This window comes from Saimiri boliviensis, chromosome 16 (genome assembly GCF_048565385.1).
Source record: "Saimiri boliviensis isolate mSaiBol1 chromosome 16, mSaiBol1.pri, whole genome shotgun sequence".
In the NCBI taxonomy this organism is placed as follows: domain Eukaryota; kingdom Metazoa; phylum Chordata; class Mammalia; order Primates; family Cebidae; genus Saimiri; species Saimiri boliviensis.
This window is the reverse complement of record NC_133464.1, coordinates 12,868,863-12,894,946: the sequence shown is the minus strand read 5'-3', so window position 1 is coordinate 12,894,946 and position 26,084 is coordinate 12,868,863.

Below are 26,084 nucleotides of genomic sequence, written 5' to 3'. Positions count from 1 at the left end.
GACTGTGTTGGTATCTTTGAAGGGAGATGCCAGCATCCTTCATGTAAGTTTTCGATTGGCTGGAAAATAAGATAAAAAGAGGCAGCAGTGAGAAAACAGATCACGCTTGTCACGGGTGATCATTTAAAAAAGATGGGAATTTTATAAAAACTCAAGGAATGTTCTGCCCACTGCTTGGCTTATCTTTCTTTCCCTCTGTGATGAGTGCTTCATGCTTTCTCTTGGCAGAATGGCTTTCCCTGCTGCTCTGCCCTCAGGGCAGGCAGAGCAGAGACCACCGAGACCTCCCAAGTGCTGACGCAGCCTCCCAGTGTGTCTCTGTCCCAGTCACTAGTTCACTTCTTACGGGTAGGGGGACTGAAATACGTGAGCCCATGTGGGTAGACTGCCTTTTTTCTCCTCCGTACGCTTTGGAAGAGGCTTCTGGGAGCAAGCGGAGTCTGCAGGTGTCCATAATTATGTAGATGGCTGTTTCCACCGGTCCAGTGGAGAAGAAGAGAAAGGGGCAGATCCCACCCTCTTCTAATGATCATCTTTTTGTTACCCAGGCTGGAGAGTAATGGCACAATCTCGATTCACTGTACTCTCCACCTCCCTGTTTCAAGTGATTCTTTTGCCTCAGCCTCCCAGGTAGCTGGGACTAAAGGCACATGCCACCACACCTGGCTAATTTTTGGAGAGACGGGGTTTCGCCATGTTGGCAAGGCTGGTCGCGAACTCCTGACCTCAGGTGATCCACCTGCCTCAGCTTCCCAAAGTCCTGGGATTACAAGTGTTAGTTACCGTGCTAGGCCTGATGAGAATCTTTAAAAGCTTAGCTTCACACAGTGGAGAATTTGAACCAAACCAACCAGGCTAGTTATTCTACCTGCCTGAGGAGGACCTGGTGGTAAAGTGGAGGCCAGGAGTGTCTGGGGTATTTTCCTCACAAAAAACAGTATCAGGAAAACAGTACAACAGCCATGGCTTTGATCCTCTGCTTATGCCCAGTGCAGATCACAGTGCCTGGCACTCAGAAAGGATGAATGGAGAAACTTACAAAGTCCCATCCCTGTAAATAACAGGCGCCCATAAACACTCATTGAGTCCATAAATGCTTAAATGCTTTAAGCAACAAATTGACCCTCAAGATAATTGTAAAATGATATAGTAATAATTTGATTCTGACTACATGCCATGACGTCCTTTCAGAACTCAAGAAAGGCAACCCACGGATCCTTGCCCTCAGTACTGGGGACATGGATTTTGTCTCTGAGATTCTGAATTTTCGGGCTCTGTTGGGCCAGCACCAGCTATTTGTCTATGCAGGTCCTGAGAATGACCCATCTGCATCAGAGGGGCCAAGTGCTGCTGGAATGGGGTTGTGCTTGAGGGCAGCCACTGTTCAAGGACTGGGTGGGCTCAGCTATTTTTTTCTCTAGTCCCTAAATCCTAATTAACCACATGTAGAGTCACCATCCAATGATCAATACCATGGCTGCTGATGTTTGAGAATCTTTTTTGCTACCCAGGCTGGAGTGCAATGGCGCAATCTTGACTCACTGCATCCTCCACCTGCCTAGTTCACCCAAAGTGGATTCTGTAGTTATCTTGAATAGGAGCAGGGATTTGATACAACTAATTGGCATTAATTTGGTGACTGAGCTGTGATTAACTATTTTAGTTTTAATGCAGCTTATTGCAAAGACAGAGACTTCTCATTCATCCACTTCAGTACGAGTTTAGGTTTCCTCATTTCTTAAAGCTATTTAAGTACATATATAGGAACAATATTTCTAAGAGTGTAAATTTTGGCACATCACATATTTTCCTTCCTCAGTCTCTGGGCAAAACTTTCTGATAGTTAAATGAGACATACGTTTAGCAATTATGATTCTTTAGTGCAGATCACTTCTAAAACCACCTTCCGAAGTGGGTCCAGTTCGTTTTTTGTTTCAGGGCAGGTACTCTGCATTAGATGGGCAGTGCCCACTGCACTCCTGGCCACATTGGATGAAGTAGCCATGTGGCCCAGTCACTTCTGAAGTGGAGCCACTTCCTTTGCCCAAGTGAGTCCCTCCAGACTCAGGGTGAAGTGAAATTACTCTGGTTGTAGTCTCATCACGGAAGGCAAATGGAGAGCAGCTCAGTGCACTCAATTCCACTCTAGTGGAACCCATGGGTTCCACTGTGGCACCTCAGGGGATGCTGAACCATTTTCCCATTTGCCTGTGACTTCTGCCGTGTCTTTGAGAGTCAGGAAAACTCAGGTCTAAGGTGACTGTCCTGCTGATGGGGCAGTTTATCTTTCTACCTCAGCTTACTGGATGTGTTTACAATAAACTGATATGGGTTGAATTGTGTCCCCCAAAAGATATGCTGAAGCTCTAACCTCCACCCCCCTGGTACCTCTGAATGTGACTTCATCTGGAAATAGGGTAGTTGCGGATGTAATAAGTTATGATGAGGTAATACTCACTGTAGGGTGGACCCTGCTCCAATACAACTGGTGTCTTTTATAAGAAGATGGCCCCATAAAGACAGAGACACACAGAGAGAAGGCAAGGGGGTGACGAAGGCAGGGACTGGAGTGTTGCAGCTGCGAGCCTGGGGTTGCTGAGAGCTGCCACCTCCAGAAGCCAGGAGAGTTAAGGATGCCCCTTTTCAGTCTCGGGAGGCATCACCCTGCCGACACCTGGATCTCTGACTTCCAGCACCCTGAGTTGCAAGAGAGTGAGTTTCCATTGCTGTCAGCCACCTAATTTGTGGTGCTTCGTTATGGTGCCATAGCAAAGGAATGCACAAGTGTTCAGCCCTATAAAGTGACCTCTGCAGCCTTTTCCTTGAGACCTACAGAGGTCACTTGACAGGACTGAGTGCATCTGTATCAGTTTGTTAGAGATGTTAAAGTCCCTGAAACTGGGTGGCTTAAACCACAGAAATTTATTTTCTCATAATTCTGGAGGCCAGAAGGCCAAGATCCAGGTATCAGCAGGGTTGGTTTCTTCTTGGCTTGTGGATGGCCATCTTCTCCTGTGTGTTCACGTGGTCCTCCCTCTGTCTGTTTCTGTGTCGTAATCTCTTCTTAGAAGGCTGCCAGTCCTATTGGATTAGGATCTACCTCAGTGACCTCATTTTACCTCAGTTCCCTCTGTAAGGAGCCTGTCTCCAAACAAAGTGATGTTCTGAGTTACTGCGAGTAAGGACTTCAACATGAGAATGTTGAGGGTGACACATTTCAGCCCTAGCAGTCCCCTGACTAGTATGTATTCGTTGAGGAAATGAACCGCATTTCATGCGATTGAGTACCTGCAGAACCTCATGTAGAACCAAAGTCAGTGTTCAAACCCTTTGATTCCTAAGGGAAAAGCAAAAATAAGGATAAATCTGGTTTCTGCTTCTGTGCTCACTATACATAGGCCCTCAGTCCCACAGTGAAATCCAGGGTCCATGGTGAAATGTGCATATGGGAAGACAAGGATAGCAGTGGGGGCAGGGACGAGGCAGGCACACCAGATGGGAATAGGTGCACTGGCATATAGTGATAATAGTCATGATATATGGCTTTTTGTTGTTGTTTGTGTAATAGTAATAACTATTAGAGTTGTAAAATGGAAATTTGTCCACATATGTGTTATTCTTGTTTTGTAATCAAGACTATGAACTGATAGAAAGCAAGGGGAGAAGACATGATCTCTGCCTGAGAGTTCCTGTCTTTCTCTGCTGTTTCCAAACAGCTCCAGCTGTCTGCTGTGCAAAGCCGAATTTCAGCTTATCTCTCTTGCTTTCTTCTGCCCACCTTGTTGCTGGGTGTCCCATTCCAGCCAGCTGCACAGAGGTACTGGGCCAGCCTGTGGCTATTTTACTCTTAGAAGAGCAACTACTTACAAATATGAATTTATTTTCTCCAAAATGGATAAGTCGTAGCAGATGTAGTTGAGCTGTAAAAATATGTTGATGCCGACATGAGGGAAGTGGATCTTTTATTCTTTTTCTTTAATTTTTTAAAAATAAATGTCATTGTGTATATTTAAGGTCTACAGCATATTATAGGATACATATAGATAGTAAAACAGTGACTATATTGAAGCAAATTAACATTCCATTCTCTTAGTTACCCTGTTATTTTTGTGTGTGTGGCAAAAGCAGCTAAAATTCACTCATTTAGCCTGAGTCCCATCTCTAGCACAATTCTGTTACCTATAGTTCTCGTGTTGTGCACTGGATCCTTAGACTTGCGACTTGCTCATTCAGCATATCTGCTGTTTCAAATCCTCTGATGTAACATCTCCCCATTTCTTCCCCTTCCTCCATCCCCTGCTCCCGGGAGCCACTGTTTTGCCCTCTGTCCCTGAATATTTGATTTTTTAAAAATACTCTAAGTGAGATGATGCAATATTTTCTTTTGAAGTCTGGCTTATTTCACTTAATGTCCTTCAGCCTCATCCATGTTACCGCAAATGGCAAGACTTTGTTCTTTTTCAGTGATGAATAATATTCCATTGTATGTAGGCAATACAGGTTCTTTATCCGTTTGTCCACTGATGGATGCTTACATTGTTTCCATATCTTGGCTATTGTGAAGAAGGTTGCAGTGAACGTGGGAGTGCAGATGATGTTTTTATGAGGTGGTGATTTCATTTCCCTTGGGCGTATTCCCAGAGAGGAATTGCTGGGCCATATGGTAGTTCTATTTTTAATTTGTGTAGAAACCCTCATATTGTTTTCCATAATGACTATACCAACCTGCATTCCCACCAATAGTGTACAAGAGCTCCCTTTTCCCCACACCATTGCCAACATTTTTTTTTTTTGACTTTTTGAAAATAGACATCCAGTGTTGTATCTCATAGTGGTTTTGATTTGCATTTTCTTAGTGATTAATAATAGTGAGGGCTGGGTCTGAGAGCTCATGCCTGTAATCCCAGCACTTTGGGAGGCCGAGGCAGGTGGATCACCTGAGGTCAGGAGTGTGAGACCAGCCTGGCCAACATGGTGAGAACACTGTTTCTACTAAATATACAAAATTAGCTGGGCGTGGTGTTGGGCACCTGTAATTCTAGCTACTTAGGAGGATGAGGCAGGAGAATCGCTTGAACCCAGGAGGTGGACGTTGCAGTGAGCCAAGATTGTGCCATTGTACTCCAGCCTGGGCAGCAAGAGTGAAACTCCATCTCAAAAAACATACATACATAGACACACACACACACACACACACACACACACACGCACACAACATAGAACCATTTCACATACCTATTGATTTTTTTCTGTCTCCTTGGAAAAAATGTCTATTCAGGTCTGTTGCCTATTTTTAAATTCAGGTATTTTCTCACTATTGAGTTGTGTAAGTTCTTTATGAATTTTGGATATTAACTTCTTACACATATCTTTTACAAATATTTTCCCACAATTTGTAGGCTGCTGTTTAATTTTGCTGACTGTTTCCTTGGCTGTGTGGCAGCTTGTTAGTTTGGTGTGGTCCCATTTATTTATTTACTTATTTATTTTTGCTTGCGTGGCCTAAGCTTTTGATATGATATCCAAAAAATCATTGTCAAGGCCAATATCTAGAAGACTTTCTCCTATGTTCTCTTCCAGGAGTTTTATAATTTCTAGTTTTATATTTAGGTCTTTTATCTTTTTTGGCTTGACTTTTATGTATTGTATAAAGGTCCAGTTTTATTCTTTTGCATTTGGAAATCCAGTTTTCTCGGCGCGATTTATCGAAGAGACTCTTCTTTCCTCATTGTGTCCTCTCGGTGCTTTTGCCATACATTAATTGACTGTAGATGCTAGAGTTTATTACTGGACTCTGTTCTGTTCTACTGGACTGTATGGCACTACCATACTATTTTGATAACAATATGCTTTGCTATTTTTTTTTTTTTTATTTTTGAGACAGGGTCTCACACTGTCACCGAGGTTGGAGTGCATTGGCATAATCTTGGCCCACTGCAGACTTGACCTCCTGGACTCAAGTGATCCTTCCACCTCAGTCTCCTGAGTAGTTGGGACTACAGAATTGCATCATTATGCCCAACTAAGTTTGTTTTAATTTTTGGAGAGACAAGTTCTCACAATGTTGGGATTGAAGAATGCCATTGGTATATTGATAGGGATTGTGTTGAATCTGTGTATTGCTTTGGGTGGAATGGACATTTTAACAATATTAACTCTTCCAATCCATGAACATGAGCTGTCTTTCCATTTATTTGTATTTTTCAATTTCTTTCACTATTGTTTTGTAGTTTTCAATGTACAATTTTTTCACCTCCTTGGTTTAATATATTCCTAGATTTTTAAAAATACTATCATAAATGGGACAATTTTTTTGGGTTTCATTTACAGTTAGATTGGTATTTGTATATAAAAATGCTACTGATTTTTGTATGTTGATGTTGTAACCTGAAACTTTACTGAATTCATTTATTATTTCTAACTTTTTTCATGTGTATGGACTCTTTGGTTTTTCTTACTGGTAGGATCATGTCATCTGCAAATAAAGATCATTTTACTTTTCTTTCTTTTGCCTTTTGTTTGATCTTGCTAGTACTTCTAGAAGTGTCAAGAATGGGCATCTTTGCTTGTACTGTATCACAATGAAAAAGCAGTCAGTTTTCTCCCATTGCTTATAATGTTAGCTGTGGGTTTTTCATAATGGCCTTTATTATGTTGAGGAACTTTCCTTTTATACCTAAAGTGATGAGAGTTTTTATCGAGGAAGAATGTTGGGCTTTGTCAAATGTATTTTCTGCATCATGACAATTTGTTGGCATGTATTTGTTTATAACAGTCCCTTATTAGCTTATTTCTGTTGAAATGTCTTCACTTCTATCTTTGATTTTATTTATTTGAGTTGGTAATCAGTTGAGATGATCATGTGGTTTTATCTTTCATTCTGTTAATGTGATGTATGGTGTTGATTGCTTTGTGTATATTAAGCCAGTCTTACATACCAAGGATGAATCTCATTTTTATGCTGTATAATCTTTTTGATTTGTTGTTGGATTTGGTTTGCTGGTATTTTATGGTGAATTTTTGCATCAATGGCCCTCAGAGAAATTGGCCTGTAGTTTTCTTTTCTTGTAATATCTTTGTCTGGCTTAGATATCAGGTGATGTTGGTAGTATTCCCTCTAGCTCTATTTTTCAGAAGAGTGTAAGAATTACTGTTATTAATTTTTTTTGAGTGTTTAGTAGAGTTCAGCTGTGAAGCCATCTGGGCCTGGGATATTTTTTGTTAGGAGATTTTTTTTTTAAAATTACTTATTCAATCTTATTATTTGTTATTGACTATTCAGGCTTTTTATTTCTTCCTAACTGCATCTTGGTAGGTTGTATTTTTCTATGAATTTATCCATTTCCTCTCAGTTATCTAATTCATTAGCATATATTTGTTCATGACAGTCCCTTATTATCTTTTTTGAAATTTCTAGAGTGTCTTGAAATTTCTTCAGTTTTATTTTTGATTTTACTTATTTGAGTCTTCTCTATTTTTTCTTAGACCATTTGTCAATTTTGTTTATTTTTTTTCTAAAAACCATCTCTTAGTTTTCTATGCTTTCTATTCATTCACTTTTTTTTTTTTAAGACAGGGTCTCCTCTTTCCTCTGTTGCCCAGGCTGGAGTGCAGTGGTGCTATCTTGGGTCATTGCAACCTTCGCTTCTTGGGTTCAAGTGATTCTCCCACCTCAGCCTCTAAGGTGGCTTGTTCCGAGTTTTATTATTTCCTTTCTCCTGCTAATTTGGGGTTTAGTGTGTTCTTTTTCTAGTTCCTCGAGGCACAATATTAGACGTTTTACCTGGGATCTTTCTTTGCTTTTCTTTCTTCTTTTTTAATGTATACATTTATTGTTATAAACTTCCTTCTTGGAACTGCTTCTGTGGCATCCTGTAGGTTTTGGTATTTTGTATCTCCATTTCCATTTGTCTCAAAATATTTCTAAATTTTCCTTTTAATATTTTCTTTGACCATTGTATACTTGTGAATTTTTCAAGATTCCTTCTGTTACTGATTTCTAGTTTCAAACTACTGTGGTCTGAAATGATACTTGCTATGTTTTCAGTCTTCTTCAATTTGTTAAGACTTGCTTTGTAGCCTCAGTTATAGTCTGTCCTGTAGAATGTTGCCCATGTACTGAAGAAAAATGTGTATTCTGCTGCTGTTGGAGGGAACGTTATATCTATGTCTGTTATACCAGTCACAAGTGAAGCTCAAGTCTGGTATTTCTTTGTTATTTTTCTATCTGATTGATTGATATATTGTTGAAAGTGGGTTTTATTCATTATTTCTATGGTTTTTCTGTTCTTTATTTGATTTATTTCTGTTTTGATTTTTATTATTTCCTTTCTTTTGCTAATTTTAGGCTTAGTGTGTTCTTCTTTTTCTAGTTCTTGAGGCATAATGTTAGATATTTTACTTGGGAATCTTTCTTCTTTTTAATGTAGGCATTTATTGCTATCCTGGGTTACTGAAGTCCCTGATAATAATCGCTAATTGCTATCTATTTCTCCCTTTATGTTCATTAACTTTTTTTTTTCTTTAAATAGAGTCTTGCTCTGTCACCTAGGCTGGAGTGCAGTGACACCATCTCAGCTCACTGCAACCTCTGCCTCAAGCAATTCTCCCTGCCTCAGCCTCCTGAGTAGCTGGGATTACAGGCACCTGTAACCATGCCTGACTAATTTTTGTGTTTTTAGCAGAGGTGGGGTTTTGCCATGTTGGCCAGGCTGGTGTCGAACTCTCTACCTCAGGTGATCCACCCACCTTGGCCTCCCAAAGTACTGGGATTACCGGCATGAGGCATAGTGCCCAGCCTCCATTAACCATTTGCTTTATGTTGTAGGTCCTCCGGTTTTGAATACATATATGCCCAATGGTTATGTCCTCTAATGAATTGACCCCTTTATCATTTAATAGTAATCTTCTTTGTCTCTTGCAACATTTTTTCACTTGAAGTCTATTTTATCAGGTATAAGTATAGCTACCCCTACTCTCTTTTAATTACCATTTGCATGGAATATCTTCTTCCACTGTTTCGCTTTCAGCCTATGTGTGTCCTTAAAGCTTAAGTGCCTCTCTTTTAGGTAGGTAGCACATAGTTGGCCCTTGTTTTTAATTTTTTTAATCCATTCAACAACTCTATGTCTTTTGATTAAATATTTTAATTCATTTACATTCAAGGTTACTATTGATATATAAGGACTTACTACTGCCATTTTGCTATTTGTTTTCTGGTTGTTTTGTGGCTCCTTTGTTCCTTTCTTTCTCTCTTGTTCTCTATTTGTGTGATGTGATAATTTTCTGTAAGCTTTGATTTCTTTCTCTTTATCATGTATGTATCTACTGTAGCATTTTTGATTCTAAATTTATAAATTTATTTATCATTTATAAGTTATAAATGATAAAAGCTACAGTAGATATATACATGATAAAGAGAAAGAAAAGCTTACAGCTTTCTCTTTATCATGTATATATCTGCTGTAGTGATTACCATTAGGCTTACATAAAATATCTGAGAGTTGTAATCTACTATTTTAGCTTATGTCATGTAAAAACTCTATATTTTACCATGCCCTCCCACAATTTGTTTTTGATGTCACAATTTACATCTTTTATATTGTGTACTCCTTAACAACTTATTGTAGTTTTAGTTATTTTTGAACATTTTGACTTTATCCTTCATATGTAGGATATGTGAGATACATGTAATTTATATACCACTGTTACAGTATTGGAGTATTCTGGATTTGATTATGTACTTCTATTGGTAGTTTTATACTTTCATATGAATTCATGATAGTAAATATTATCCTTTTTTGTTTTTGCTTTAAGAATCTCATTAAGCATTTGTTGTAAATAAATTCCTTTGGCTTTTGCTTGTCTGTGAAAGACTCTATTTGTCTTTCATTTCTGAAGGATAGCTTTGCTTGGTATAGTATTCTTGGCTAACTTTTATTTTTTACTTGAGAATTTTGAAAAAAAATATATTTTATTGTACTTTAGGTTCTGGGGTACATGTGCAGATCATGCAGGATTGTTGCATAGGTACACACATGGCAATGTGGTTTGCTGCCTCCATCCCCCCGTCACCTATATCTGGTATTTCTCCTCAGGTTATCCCTCCCCAATCTCCCCACCCCCTGCTGTCCCTCCCTTTGTCCCCCTTCACCAGACCTCAGTGTGTGATGCTCCCCTCCCTGTGTCCATGTGTTCTTATTGTTCAACACCTGCCTATGAGTGAGAACATGCAGTGTTTCATTTTCTGTTCTTGTGTCAGTTTGCTGAGAATGATGGTTTCCAGATTCATCCATGTCCCTACAAAGGACACAAACTCATCGTTTTTTATGGCTGCATAGTATTCCTTGGTGTATATGTGCCACATTTTATTATCTTCTTCTCTTCTGGCTTGCAAAGTGTCTGCTGAGAAATACTGATAGTCTGACAGAGATTTCCTTATATGTGATTTGGCACTTTTCTCTTGCTGCTTTAAAAATTTTCTCATTTCTTTGACTATTGACAGTTTGATTGTAACATGCCTCAGAGAAGACCTCTTTGGGCTAAATCTATTTGGGAACCTTTGAGCTTCAAGGATCTGGATGTCCATATCTCTTCAAGACTTGGGAACTTTTCAGGAATTATTTCATTACATAAGCTTTCTATTGCTTTCTCTATTTCCTCTCCTTCTGAAAATTCCATGTGAATATTTGTTCACTTAATGGTGTCCCATAAGTTCTGTAGTCTGTTTCTACTCTCTCATTCTTTTTTTGTTTTTCCTCTGACTAATTTCAAAATATGTATCTTCTAGTTCACAGATTCTTTCTTCTACTTGATCTAGTCTGCTGTTAAAGCTGTCAAATGAATTTTTTTTATTTCATTGATTGAATTCTTCAGATCCAAGATTTCTGTTTGGTTCTTTTTTGATATCTATCCCTTTTTGAATTTCTCATTCAGAGTATTATTGTTTTCCTAATTTCATTGAATTGTCTATTTGCATTCTCTTATATTTCAGTGAGTTTCCTTAAGATTATTATTTTTAATTATTTTTAAGGCAACTCATAAATTTCCAATTCTTTGTGGTCAGTTATCAAATAATTATTATGTTCCTTTTGTGGTGTCGTGTTTTCTTGCTTTTTCATGTTTCTTGTATTTCTGCATTTATGTCTGTGCACCTAGTGGTGCACCTCTTCCAGACTTTACAGAGTGGCTTTTGTAGGGGAAGACGTTCACCTGCAGATGGGCCTGAGAGTACTGGTTGAGCAGAATGTGGTGACTCTATTTCACTGTGAGTGTAATGCTATAGTCTCCATGCAGCTTCTTCAGCTATGATCAATATTAGCAATGACATCAGGTGCCTTAGTGGCCTAGGCCACAGGAGTTTGTGGCAGTAATGGTGGCTGCATAGATTAGAAGGGCAAAGGCTTTAGGGATCCTAGTTATTGCCTTTTTGAAAGACAATATCGATATGCTGTTACTGTCATCTTTCTCAAAGTGAGGAGGCTTAGCTGAGGGTATTTCTCTTAGTATTGGGTCTGACACAGCTCACAGGCAGCCGCAGTGCCTCTGGGATCCAAGACACAGGTGCTCAGAGGAGCTGTGGAGTTGGGTTCTTGGGCTGAGGGTCTTGAAAAACTACTATAGCACCAGGGATGTGAGGCACAGATTCACTCTCCAAGGCACAAGTGAATACAGTTCTTTCACTAAGCCAGGGTCTGTTGCTCTGAGGCTCATCCCAGCATCTCAGGTCCAGGGAATATAATTGTGCTTCTAACCCTAAGGGCAGGGTATAGCACTGACATGGCTCCACGAAATAAGGGGTACTCTGGAGGCTTGGGCCATGAAGAACAGGGCACAGCTGCAATTTGGGATCACAGCCAACAGAAACAATGACAGCTTGTGTTCTGGGGTATATGATAAGATCTTTCTGGATCCTGATACAGCAATATCCCAGGCTCTGTGAGGTCAGGTGTAGCAGAAGGAAGGACCTAGGAATGGCAGGATGCCACCGTGGCTTGGGCTTTAGGAGGCAGAGAGCAGCACAGTGATGGCTCCATTCCTCAGAGAGGCAGAGAGCGTCAGCAACTTGGACTATAAAGGGCTACTCCAGTTCCAGGTAGGTGGAGCTCTGTGGCTATTTGGAGGACAGAGTGGCACAACTCAGCCAAGGCTCTGATTCCCTGGGACTGGAGGCATTGTGCCTACTTGGCCTTAAAAAGTGAAGCTCCATGGGTCAGTGAGCCTCTGGATCCCTGTGGGTAGATGTGGCATCAGCTGTGGTTCTGGGAGGTGCGGCTGCTGGTGTGCTGGAGACTCGGAACCCCTGGAGGTAGAATATTGCTTCGCCTGTGGCATGAAGTAGGGGTGCGGGTGGGGGTGCAAGACTGCTCCAGTGTGTGGAAGGCCTGAGGTCCCTGAGGGTGGGGTGGGGTGCTGCTTCAGCTGTGGTGCCAGGGGATATGACTCTTCTGGTAGTTTGAGGCTCCAGGTCCCCAGTGGTGAAGCATCACTTCTGCTTAGCCTTAAGGGGAGGGTGTACCACTGACTAGGATGTGGAGGATGTAGCAGCTCTTCAGTGGCTTGATTTTAGGGAATAAAGTGTAGCAGCAGCTCTGCTTGGGATGGCACCGAGTGGGTATGGTGCACTGGTGACCGAGCCTGAGGGATGGAGGAATTCAGTAATTCAGTGGCTACTCACCCCCAGAGCAGGGTGCGCTGTAGTGTGCCTCTAGCTCCAAGATGGCACAGTATAGTAGCAGCATGGGCCATGGTGAAAGTGTGGGGAAGAGTGTCAGCCCTTCTCTGTGAGTGGTCTCCAGAGAGCTTTCTCAGTGGGACTCTGAGCCTGTGAGAACTGCAGGAGTCTCCATTAGTGAAAATTGCAGGTGTCTACAGTGGTGATGGGGGCTGCTGGGGTCCTCTTGCTGACCTTTCCCCTGCAGGAAGGAGTTCCTCTTGGTTTCTTGCTGATCTTCATTTAGGGGCTGGGGTGGTGGAGGTGAGGTGCTTCCTTCCTTTTGTTATGTGGCCACCATGCAATTCTGTGCTCTGTAGGATTTTTGCTGCTGCTTTGCTCTTCTCTTGTGCTCTTCTTTAGTTATTTGTTGAAATGGAGTTGTTTTGGATTTTTTTTTGGCTGGAGGGAGTGGTGGTGGAGAGTAATAGGAGCTTCTAGTTGGCTATCTTGCTGACATTCTGTCCTGAATCCTTTATTCTTTGGAAGTTTTTCATGTATGCGTATAGCATTCGGCGTAGTGAGAGCCCACAATGTGCCAGATCCACAGTCAGGCACCGTACATCTAGATTTTTCCTTCTTATAATGTAGTACCAACTCTTCCCTTTACTTGGTTTTACAGGTCTTTGTAAATTCTAAGTGAATGCTTCTCAAACTTCTCTGTGAATGTGATTTCCACAGGTTGCTTGTTAAAGATTTGGATTACTTATTCTTTATTCGTGGAGAGTCTGAGTCAATGGGTCTTGTGTGGAGCCTAGGAATTTGAATTTTTAGCACATACTCCAAGAGATCCCCATACAAGTGGTCCATGGACAAATACCCTTTGAGAATGCTACTGTGGGGCTGGAAGTACAGGTGAGGGAGTATCCTTACCTTAGCCATTTTAATAAAATAGAGAATGAGCACATTGCTCTTAACACTGAAGTTGAGCAGCCCATGGAAAATGAGTTTGTTTGGGGCGGGACCTACAGGGTGTGTCCATAGGAATGGAGTATCTGTGCATGGGTTGGGGAGAGGGGGCTGTGGGGAAAATGAAAGGGACCTCCTACAGCTGGGATCTGCCCTTCCTACCTCTCTTTTCGCTGAGAAATCTTGGGTTCCAATGGCCAGGCCTCGCGTTCTCCCTTCCTGGCTTTGCTTTACCCGATGCAGCGCACTAGAGCTCAGAATTAAATTGTTTACTTTCTTAATGGAATTTGATTTTGAGCTTGTGAAAATGTAATCAAGTTGCCTGGCCCTTTGACTTGGGCCTTACAGCAGCTTCTTACCAGTTTGGACTACCTTGTCAGTGGTAAGATTCGAGCTGTCCTCGGAATTCCCAGGAAGAGTTTTTCTTTGCTGTTCTGAGAAACAATAGGTTTCACACTCATTATTTCCAGCCTAATTTAAAATGTTTGTTGCTGAGGGAAATGGCCTTTGCTGGTGCTGGGAGGTCTTTTGCTAAGATCTGAGACTTCTGTGTTGATAGAATAAATATTCTAGCATGGACAGACAGTTATTTTTATCCCATTCCTATGTTGAAAACTAAATGGGAAATAGACCCATGAAGACTAAATAGGGGACAGCACCACCTATGGCAACCCATTTCAGCACATAAATTTGTTTTCTTTTACCTTCAATATAAAAATCCTTTGTAAGCCTCCCTTGGTAGTATCCAAAATTGCATGTCTGATCTTTTATGTACCAATCACTCCTGAAAATATCCCTGCAATTTCAATGCTGTCTGGAGCAGTTACTGTCCATATTCTATGTAAAGGACTAATGGAGAAAGAGGAATAAATATTATGGCAATTATTACTATGAGCTTTTATTTTAAGCTGCAAAGCCTAAGATTTCTATGGCGATATAAGTACATCAAACTGTATTTTTTATGGTCACATCTAAACTGGGCAATAATAACGTATCAATAAACTTCAATTACACTCAAGAAAACACTAAAAGTGAATCTCTAGTGACGCTAAATAAAGTCTACAGGCGCATTAGAGTTATGTAGAGCAGTGACATCCATCTGGTATTTTTCAGTGACTTCTAGTCAATTACTACATTTCATCCTGTGTAATCCTCTTTTATCTTCAGTTCCTGCTGGTGTGGTAATTCTCACTCTGCTACATCTGTGGCTTTACTGTGAATTTTTATCGCCTAGGAGTCAGTGTGTCCCTTCCTGTCCCGGGATGTTGTTGAACTGTATCTGCTGAAGATTTAATTGCAATGTAGAGACACACAGGAAATATATAAAGTGATTGGCAACATCACTAAAATATGGGCATGCTTTGAAATAAAATGTTGCCTTTCAGCCAAGTATGGATTCCATGAACCTTTGGACCCAGAATTTGTAGTGTTGTTTTTAAAGGGTCAAAAAGTAAAGAAAACAAAAACAAAGAAGCAAAAGCAACCCTGTCTGATGGCGATCTTTTGAAAAGGAGATTTGGTATACAGTTTATATACATATTATATTTGCATAAATGTTTTATGCATATTTGGAAATATACATGTGTATAAGTAGTATATATTGTACATTTGTATTAATGTTATAAAATATATTTTATATTTTGCGAAGTTGAATGTATTTTTTTTTAAATATAGGCTTTACCTTTTGTAGCACTTTTAGGTTCACTGCAAAATTGAAAGGAAGATACAGAGATTTCCCGTGTACCCCCTGCTACTCCCTGCCAATTATCCCCTACTGCCAACACCTCCCACCACGTGGTCTATTTATTGTAATTAATGAACTTACCTTGACACATCATTATCACCCAGAGTCCATAGTTTACATTAGGGCTCACTCTTGGTGTTGTACATTTGATGGGCATTGACAAATGTACGATGGCATGCATCCACCTTAGGCGACCTTTCTGGTAGCATACAGAACAGTTTCTCAGCCCTAAGGCCTCTGCGCTCCACTTACTCATCTCTCTGTCCCTACACCCCTAGCAACCACTGATCTTTTTACTGTCTCCATAGTTTTTGAGAATGTGATATAGTTGGAATCATAGCTTATGTGGCTTTTGCAGAATGGCTTCTTTTACTCAGTAATAAGCATTTAAGATTCTTCCGTGTTTTTTTATGGCTTGATAATAGCTGTATTTTTGAAAGAATTAGTGAGTAATAAAACGGAATTACTCATTGTTTAGTTTTTGAGAAAACTTGTTTTGTTTTATTTTGTTTTTTTTTTAAGATGGAGTCTCACTCTGTTGCCCAGGCTAGAGTGCAATGGTGTGATCTCAGCTCACTGCAACCTCCACCTCCTGGGCTCAAGACATCCTCCTGCCACAGCCTCCCAAGTAGCTGAGACAATTGGTGTGTGCCACCATGCATGGCTAGTATTTGTACTTTTTGTAGAAACGGGGTTTTGTGATGTTGCCCATGCTGGTCTTGAAATCCTGTGCTCAAGTGATTCTCCCACATCAGACCTCCAAAGTGCTGGGATTATAGGCATGAGCCACTGTGCCCTGCCAAGAGAAAACTTATTTTAATAAAATAGAGAGTGAGAACTGGCAGCAAATTGTGAGGCAGAAAGTCTTTATGTGCCTTTATCCTTCTTATTCCTTTACCTTTAACATAAAAATAACTGGTAAGTTTATTTTTCCTCCCTCTTTTTCCTTTTGTTTATACCATTTTTGTTCACTACTCTCATGCTACTCCTCCTCAACCCCCATCAAAACCCATTCTAATTGTACCTGAAGGACATTTATGAATTCATTCATTTGGCCAGACAGGCAAGGTGTCCTGCTAGAAAGTAGGGAGGGAGGATGAAGACGTTTCAGAGGGATCGTCTTACCACTCACTGTGTTCTATCCTCACCATGTGTAAACACTCTTTTGGTGTAAACATCACACAGCAGCCTTGGCTTGATTTGCCTTATTGCTAAATCTTCCTGGGTCTCTGAACTTCCAGATGCCAGATGTTTACTCACAAAACCTTCAATCCAAAGAAAGATCATGAGATTGGCCACCTCTCCAATAAAGAGAAATTGTCTTGGTTCCATCGATGGCTCCCGTTGCTCAAGCTACAGTGAATAAGGGAATATGCTGCTCCTCCCGGGCTGCTGAGTGGTGAGTACCCCAGGGCTGATTGGAAGAGCTCCTGGGTACTCTTGCCCCCCATGGTGGGTGTGCATGCCCTGAACTGTGGGCCTCTTCGGCCTCTTCCACAGACTTGGCTCTAGCTGCTGCCACCTGGGGCTATAGTTGGTTTGAAGCACTTTCCATGATGGCACCGAGGTTTTCATATCCTCAGGGTTCATGCTGTGCTGCCCTCTTCTCAGTCCTGAATGAGACAGCATTATGCTACCTTCTATGTGTGGGCAGTCCAACTCCCGTTATGAACAGCTCCAGAGTCTCAGAGTCTTAACACATTGTGCATGCCAGGATCCAATGCAGGGTGGCAGTGAGACTCTGCTCCACACAGCACTTCAGGGATCCAGGTTCCTTAGATTTAATGGCTCTACCGTCTTAGGTCCTTGGATCCCTTTGGTCAATCACTGTACTCAGTTGATGAGGAAAGTGGGTGTATGGAGGATTTTGTCAGATTTTTTTTTTTTTTTTTTTTTTTTTTTGAGATGGAGTCTTACTCTGTCACCCAGGCTGGAGTGCAGTGGTGCGATCTTGGCTCACTGTAACCTCTGCTTCTCAGGTTCAAGCTATTCTCCTGCCCTGGCCACCCGAGTAGCTAGGATTACAGGCACATGCCACCATGGTCTGGCTAATTTTTGTATTTTTAGTAGAGACAGGGTTTCACCACATTGGCCAGGATGGTCTCAAACTTCTGACCTTGTGATCTGCCCGCCTTGGCCTACCAAAGTGCTGGGATTATAGGTATGAGCCACCATGCCTGGCCCTGTGAGAGGTTTTATAGGCTAGGATAGAAGTGGCAAACATCACTTCCACCTAGGTGACCAACTTTTAAAGTCTGTGTTCTTTTTTCTGTATGAGTTTTTGTTACAACCTACACATTACATTAAACAATTCATGTACAGTTAGTTCATCTCTTTCTAAGCTCTTAGGGCCTCTTCTGAGGTCCTCACAGAGTTTTGGAGGAACAGCACATAAATGTATTAGTATAATCTTTTTCTCTGTTCTTATCCTGGATGTATTTCCAAATTAGACATGAGCATTCTTCTTGCTCCACTCTTTGAAAGTATCATTTTATGGAAAGCCAGCATTTTAGCATCTTTTTTATGGCGGACCACAATTATAGCTATCTTGTAGGATATGTTTTAGGAAGTAATCTCCTTTCACCTTTCCACAAAGCAAAAGGTCTCACGAAGTGTTTTTGCGCATTTTGAGCAAATTGTAAAGTGACCAAAAACTTTGATTAGGAAATCCTCCATATCCCAGGTAAGCAAATCTCACCTCTTTCCGGAAGCGTCATGGACAATGGATGTAGGACATTTAGAAGTCAGAGCTTTTTATTTTCTTTGGTAAGAAGTTTACAGACTGGATGGAATTTCCCCGAATTTACATTTGCACTGTTTCCCGAATATGCAGACAGATGAGCAAAGCCCCGTTTGTATTTGGACACGATATGTTAACAATCTTCTGTTTTGTATTTCCCGTGGTTTCCTTAACATCTTCAAAGAAATCAAGAAGTTGATTTGAAACTCCGCTTTTTCACATCAGAGAATCTAAGACCCAAGAGGACATTCTTGTGTCGCCGTGATTCCATGCATCACTTGGTTTACTGTAGAAAATATGATCCCTGTGAGGGTCTGACAGAATCGGCCCCATACTTTGAGTGGCTAACACATCTGCTATCAAAATTCTCTTTGTTCACCTGTGGACCAGTCTAGTTGCAACTCTTGAATCAGAAAGTTCGGCTTTATTCAGTTTCTTAGAGCAATCAAGGGAACCATGCAATGATGTGTGTTCATTCCTGTGTTATGCCCTAATTTAGAACATTAGCACTAATTAGCACACTAGCTAATTTAGCGGCTACGATTTTTGATAGGGCATTGGTGTCTTTCGGTGAGGAAAGACAACTTTTGATTGATTTAGAAATACCTGCCTGTCTCCTTCTGAACTTGTGAGATTCCGTCTCCAAATACGCTTTCATGCCCTCCTTTCCACCAGGTTAGATCCCAACCTTTTCTACAGATTGCACGTTGTTGTCTCTTTTGATTATTCACCTGCTCATTCAGTTCTATATGTCCTTCCAACTGGCATTAAAGTAACAGTCGGCCGGGTGTGGTGGCTTGTGCCTGTAATCCCAGCACTTTGGGAGGGTGAGTTGGGTGGATGATAAGGTCGGAGATAGAGACCATCCTGGCCAACATGGCGAAACCCTGTCTCTACTAAAATACAAAAAGATTAGCTGGGGTGGCATGCACCTGTAGTCCCAACTACTCAGGAGGCTGAGACGGGAGAATCACTTGAACCTGGGAGGTGGAGGTTACAGCGAGCAGAGATAGCACCACTGCACTCCAGTCTGGTGACAGAGCAAGACTCAGTCTCAAAAACAAACAAAAAACAGTCATTTAGCCTTCTTTTTCAGGGATGTCTAGGTTATGCTGGTGTTGGTAGGTAATCATTCTCATTTTCATTATCTGAACTCCTAGAAAGCATGCACAACAGTGGGACTAGTTAATTCTAGTCCTAATCACAACATTCACCCTGTTAAATAATAAAATAGCACCATCTTGGTACAAGGCACAATAGGTAATTCACAGGCAAAACAGGACTGTGAAAGTTCATAATTACAATGCACTTAAATGACAAACTCGTGTCATGTCACTCAAAATAATGTAAAGATGAATGACTCATTACTGTGAACCACAAATGAGGTTGTCAAATCAGTGGTTGGAGGAAAAATCAGTGATGAGAACTATGGAAGGCTGATATTCTTTGCCGTATCCTTTTGCCACTAAAAACAGGGTTGCTTTCAGCCTCTATTTTTTTGAAGGACCCAACACATAGTCTTGGTTTGCCCAGGAATTAAACCCAATACATTGGGGATTTGTATTTTTCATCCCAAACTTCTGCCCTCATTGCCAAAAATCTAGACTCTCCGTGTCGTGAAGAGAGGTTTTCTGGAAATCAGACTTCCAGCACTAAAAAGGGAAATCCCTGGGCAAACCAAAGTAGTGACTCACTCTACTGGCCACTCATATTGTGGTAGCCAAATTTGGTCACATGAATCCAACCAAAACTGAATTTAGGACTAGTCGAGTGCTCAGGAAAAGAGCAAATGTGTTTACTAAGTACCTCATAGGACTGCTTGACCTGCCTTTTTGTTTAGCTAATTCCTCTTTGTTTTCAAATCTTATTTCATATGTAACCTCTACTGAGAATCCAAACTTGCAGTGAAATCCTCCTCATCCCATGACAGTTGTTCTATCGTAATGCATATCCTTCCCTTTCCTCATCTTTTCCTCCCATATCTCTCCGTCTCCTACCTTCCTCCTCTCCTCCCCTCTCCCTTCCTCCTTCTTTCCTTTCTTTTTTCCCTCATTCTTTTCTTCCTTTTTTCTTTCCAAAACTATTTATTGTACCATAACTGTGGGCCAGATTCACTGATTAGGGAAGTCTATGTTTACCTTTGTAAGAAACTAACAAACGGTCTTCTCAAGTGTTGGTGCCATTTTGAATTTTCTCTAGGAATGAGTGAGAGTTCCTGTTGCTCCACATCCTCTCTTGCATTTGATGCTGTCAGATTGGATGTTAGCCTTTCTACTAGATGTAGACTAAGACCCTCAAAGTTCTAGTCTAGCATAGGGCATGCTGTTGTTGGAATAAATCAATGAATAACAAAATAGGAGCAAAAAGGGCATTTTACTACTTATGTCTTTGAGATTTCTCTGTTACTGAAGCAGGGTGCATTTGGACAGGGATTACATTTGGAAAGGGATTGAAAGTTCAAATGCTTGCAGAGGAAGACAGATTGAGTGTGAGGGCAGGAGGGAATGGTAGGAACTATGGTAATGTGGAGACTCCAAGAGAATCAGTGAACCCAGTTTTGCTAGATTTTCCAAAATTTGAGGTTGAGCCATAAAAGCAGATTTATAGGCAATCTCTCAATTTGTCAATGTTAGTAATCAACTAAAAATATTTAAACACTGTGTGGGATAGACAATACCTGTTGGTAGCTAGATTGGAATGGTGAGTTATTGGTTTTTTAACCTGTATGTTTCTTAATCTCTTATGCCATAGCCTTCAAGCAATGCATCCTCTATGGCTTAAGAGTTTAGTGATTATTTGGCTATTATTTCTTATTTGAGATTATTTTGGTTATTTGAGATAATAAAAATGAGTTTGGGATGTTGGGGTTAGAACTGAAGAGAAGAAAATCTATGTGATGATTTCTGTATTAGACGAGAAGCTTAGAAAATGGCTTATGGCCATTCAAAAGCTGACTTCAGGGAGCTACAGTAGTTAGTTAATGGTTTATTATTAGAACCTTTGTGAAACCCTGATCAGTTAGCTTCATCTTGGATTCTGGATGTTTAATTTAAGCCACTGCCTTAGGAGTTTTGAGAATCTTTCTTTTAAGAGGACAAAGAATCCGACAGGCCACCAAAGCGGGACCAGCCATTTCAATGACCATTTTTGTTAGTTGTCTTCCTAAACATTTTTCATCCTAGCAACGTATCAAATATGTTCATAATTTATGGGGAGAGAAGAAATTATGTGTCACATGCAGTTATCTGGTAAATATTTATGAATTCTCTGCTTTTTAATATGAGGGTGTGAAAATAACTTAAGTCTTGATTGCAAATTAGCAATTACATAAGCATGGAGAAGAAGACAAGAAACTCACAGTTTTAAAAAAAGGAGGTCTTTGTTTCTACACAGAAATGTTCCTGTTAAATTGTCTCTCCTTTTTTGACGTTTGATTCCCTTGTTTCATTTCTTTTCTAATAAACCTCAGAGCTGTGCTGCAGCAGAACCAAGATACGCTCTAACTGGGAACAACATGATACATGGTGCAATATGATACAAAATAAAGAGTAAATAAATAAATAGTTTCTGTGTCCCTCATGGAATGGACAACCAGCGAGAAAAACATCCCTTTCTAATATTATTTGAATTAGAAGGCTTCCCAAGCTGGTGAGCTGAGTTAGTGAGGGCCCCCTCAAGAGGCCACGTTCTGACTTTCCCAAGGGTCAGTTAATTTGGCTGAGTTCAGTAATCACTGCTTATGTCTCTGGCTCTGCAAAATCAGTTGGAAAACATGTCCTCTTCATCATTAAAGAAACCAAGTATCTGAGTACTTGGGCGCTGACACTTCTGGCCAATCCATTTAAGAGTATAAGCTCTATTGATGTCTGTGGCCAATCCTCTTATCTCCATACCCAAAGAGAACAGTCTATGGAGAGAACCCCACTTAGCTGCATGACAGTGGCCTCACTTGACCTTTCTAGCCTCAGCTTCCTTCTCAGGGGGTGAGCAGTTAGGATTTAAGGATGTCATGTCTGTGAAAAACTCTTGAAATGCTAAGGGCTATGTAAATCTCAAATGATTGTGGTTGCCTATGGTTTTCTCTTTATGGAAAACAATCTCTTGTCATGACCATAGCTTTAGATGGAAAATTTGCATTCTAGCTATTTCAAGAAGTAAGATTTTGGTCTCATTTGGGCTCAATGCTATAAACAAGTGAAGGTATTCAAAAACTCCCTTTTAACAGAAATCTGTGCTTCTCTACTAATTATCCATTCCATTGTTGTTACAAGGCCCCAAGGCAGCTGTGGTGAAGCCCCTGGCTCATGTTTGGGACTGTTTAATCGGTGTCACTCCAAAATGCACGCTGCACCCTTTGAGGCTTTTTCTATGGTGCTTCTAGATAAAATTTGATTTGAAGAAAAAGCTTTGTTATTATGAAGTTATGTTTCAAAACCATTGAGAATATTGTAATCTATACCATGAAAATGCAGTGAGCAACAACCAGACTTCAGGAAACTCTACAGGATAAATGGTCTGATTACTTTGGCAAATATATTCCAAGGGGAAGGAGGGATGTGCCCATGTATTCTACCTGATCTCTGTCAATGCTTTCCTCTCTGTTCTGCAGAAATCAGTCAGTTTCTCTCAAACGAATCTGTGTCATAACATACGAACATGTTATTATTTTTCCCATCTTAAAAAAAATTTCACCTGACTTGACTAAGGCTACCAAGGGCATCTCTTATTTGCAACAAAACTCTTTCAAAGTAATCATCTATAATTGCTACCAGTTCCTCTTCTCCCATTCTCTCTAGAAAATACTCCAAACAGGGTTTTGCCTCCATCAAAAACAATTCTTAGAAAAATCTAGTGGTTAATCTTCGATCTCATCATGCTTGACCTGTCAGCAGAAGTTGCCATTCTCTTCTGGAAACACTGTTTGCCCCTGGCTTCCTGAACACATCTCACCTGATTTTCCTGCAATCATTCTCACTTTTTTTCCTCTCTCATTCTTTTAAATGTTTTTTCCTGGTTTCTTTTCCTCTTCCTGACCTCTTAGATGGTCTCTGCCTCAAGACTCAATTCTTGGAATTCTCTCTTTGCCAGCTACTCTGCCTGCCTAGGAGAGTTCAGTCAAGTTCCTGTCTTTAAATATTATCCCTATGTTGAGGACTCTGCCTCCCATCAATTGCAGTCCCTTCTCTCTAACTGCACACTGTGTCTCACTGGAATGTGTAGTAAATAGCTCACACTTGAACATGTCCTGCACGTGACCCCCGCATTTCCCACCCTGCCCTGCAGTAACCAGTTTCTGCTCTTGTGAAGGTACCTCTGGTCCTCCGGTGTTGCAGATTAAACATCCTGCTGATAATCTCATCACCTCTCTTTCGCTTTCACTGATAATCTGGTTGTATAGCTAACCTTACTTTAGGCGCTACCTCTAAAATATATCCAGAATGTGGTCACTTCCCCACCCCTTGCAGCCACTCTGATCCAAGCTACCGTTCGATTTCACTGGATTTTTCTAACAGCCTCATGCTTTTGCCGGTGCTTTCTGTCATTGGATTCTCAACTCCGCAGCCAGAGTGAACCTGCTTAAACCCAGGTCAGGCCATGTCTCTTCCCTGATCAAAATCCTCCAGGGGTTCCCAACTTAGTGTAAAAACTAAGCTTCTCATTTTGACCCACACAGCCCTGGCGATGTTCTTTACCTCCCTGATGTCATTGCTCAGTGGCTCCAGTCATTTGCTTCCTGGCTGTTCTGCAAATAGCTGCAGGCGAGCTTTACTTTCCTTAGTGCCTTGCTTCTTCTACCAGCATGTAAATTCCATGAGCTTATTGTTCCTACTCTGTGGAACCCCTGCTCCCAGGACAATGCTTCACACAGGGTGTGCAGGCATTGAATATTTGTTGAATGAACAAATAAATACATTTTCAGTGTTGGAAAATATGTTTAAAATGTGCATGTTAAAAATTTAAAGATGATTATTTAGAAAACAGAAATAATAGATGTAATGTCCAAGTAATTAGAGGAGAAAAATGGAATAAAGAAAACTTTACGAACAACAAACAGTGAAAAAAATCAAAAGCGTGCACAATAAACAAAACCAAAACCATTTGCAAAAAGGAAAAACACGTCAGGAATCACAATCTGTGAATAACACAACTTTCTCAGATTGAATAAAAAACCCAGTTATGAGCTGTTTACAGGAGGCAAATATAAAACCAAATCATGCAGAAAGGTTGAAAATGAAAGAAAAATACAAACCAGGAAAACATTAATAAAAAGAAAACAGAAGTAATAATGCTAAAATGACAAAATGTAACTCAAGGGTAAAAGCATTAAGGAAAAACACACCATGAAGATAAAAGAATCATAAAGCAATTTACAGTGCCCATCATAGTTTTGACATATAAATAAAGCACACAATTGAAAATCTATATTCATATTGAGAGATTTTAATACTCTTTTCTCAGAAACTAACAGATCAAGTAGACAGAAAAGATACAGAGTACTTGAAAACCCTTAACAGGTTTTTTGGGGCATTGAGTGAAAATTGTGCTCCAAATATATATCTAGAGAATCACGAGGATTTAAGAAACAAGAAGACATTTGTGGAGAAAATAAAAATGATGATACATTGTGTAGACACTGTGAACAGAAAGAGCCAATTGAGAATCCCAGTCTGTTTTCTGATCTTTGGAAACATCTGATCCTAACACTGCGTAGAGCAGCAGCTCTTGCAGTGAAAGGCTTGGATCAGTTGCACCAGCAACACATAGGAATTTGTTAGAAATGCAGACTGATGAGCCCCAGGCCCAGCCCCAGCCCCAGCCCCAGCCCCAGCCCTAGCTCCAGCCCTACTGAGTCAGCAGCTCTGGGGATGGGCCCAGCTTTAACAAGCCCTCCATGGGCTCTCATGCCAGCTCAAGAGGGAGAGCTGCTGGATCAGATTAAACCTCAGAACCCCCTCAGTCTGCCTTCCTGGGTTTTAATGTCCTTGAAGCAATAGACAAATGAATGTGCACACATTATTCAAATACAGATTTCATAATATCCACAAAAGTCTGCTTCATGGGAAAGGTGTGGGACTCCAGTCTTAGATCATCCTGACACTTTCCTGGGAAACTATGTCCTGAGTCTTTATAATTGCATTTTCTTTAAGTGAAAAGAGGTAAAATAATCAGGGGCTCTCATGCTGCAAATATTAAAAGTATAAAAAATTGAAACAGATGGAATAAAATAAATCTGTTATGATTTCTCATGCCTGAGTTGTATGTATGGATTATGGACAAAATTTTCCCATGTATCCATCTCTGGGTTTCCATTGGCTGCATCTACATTTTCAGCATCTCTAGGAGGTCTTCAGATGAGCCTTCCCTCCGGGAAGACACTGAGGCCCAGACATAACTGGGCAGAGAGGGAAATTAACGCCCCTTTCCCCAGACTCTTCTCCATGCCTGAGTGCCAGCCTTTCTCTGATTCCCTTCAGGGACATGCTGCCCAATTGAAATGGCTAAAAATGCTTCCTGGGAGCATTTGCTGTAGTTCGTGAAACATCTTTGGAGAGCATTTGTTTAAAAAAATGGAACAGCATCACACATGCAAGTTAAAAATTGTGTGTATCCATGTAACTATTCAAGGATGCATATCCAACACATCACAGTGGAAACCTGTGGAGAGGAGGGAGATAGGAATGAGGGTTGAGGGGAAAAAACAAAAGAAAACAAGAGTAGGTCCTTGCACAAAATGATTATTATGATATGTTTTAAATCCAGAGGTTTGATGTGATGGTTAATACTATCAACTTGATTGGATTGAAGAATACAGTATTGATCCTGGGTGTGTTTGTGAGGTTGTTGCCAAAGGAGATTAACATTTGATTCAGTGGGCGGGGGAAGGCAAACCCACCTTTAATCAGGTGGGCATCATCGAATCAGCTGCCAATGAATATGAAGCAGGCAGAAAAATGTGAAGAGAGGCGATGGGCCTAGCC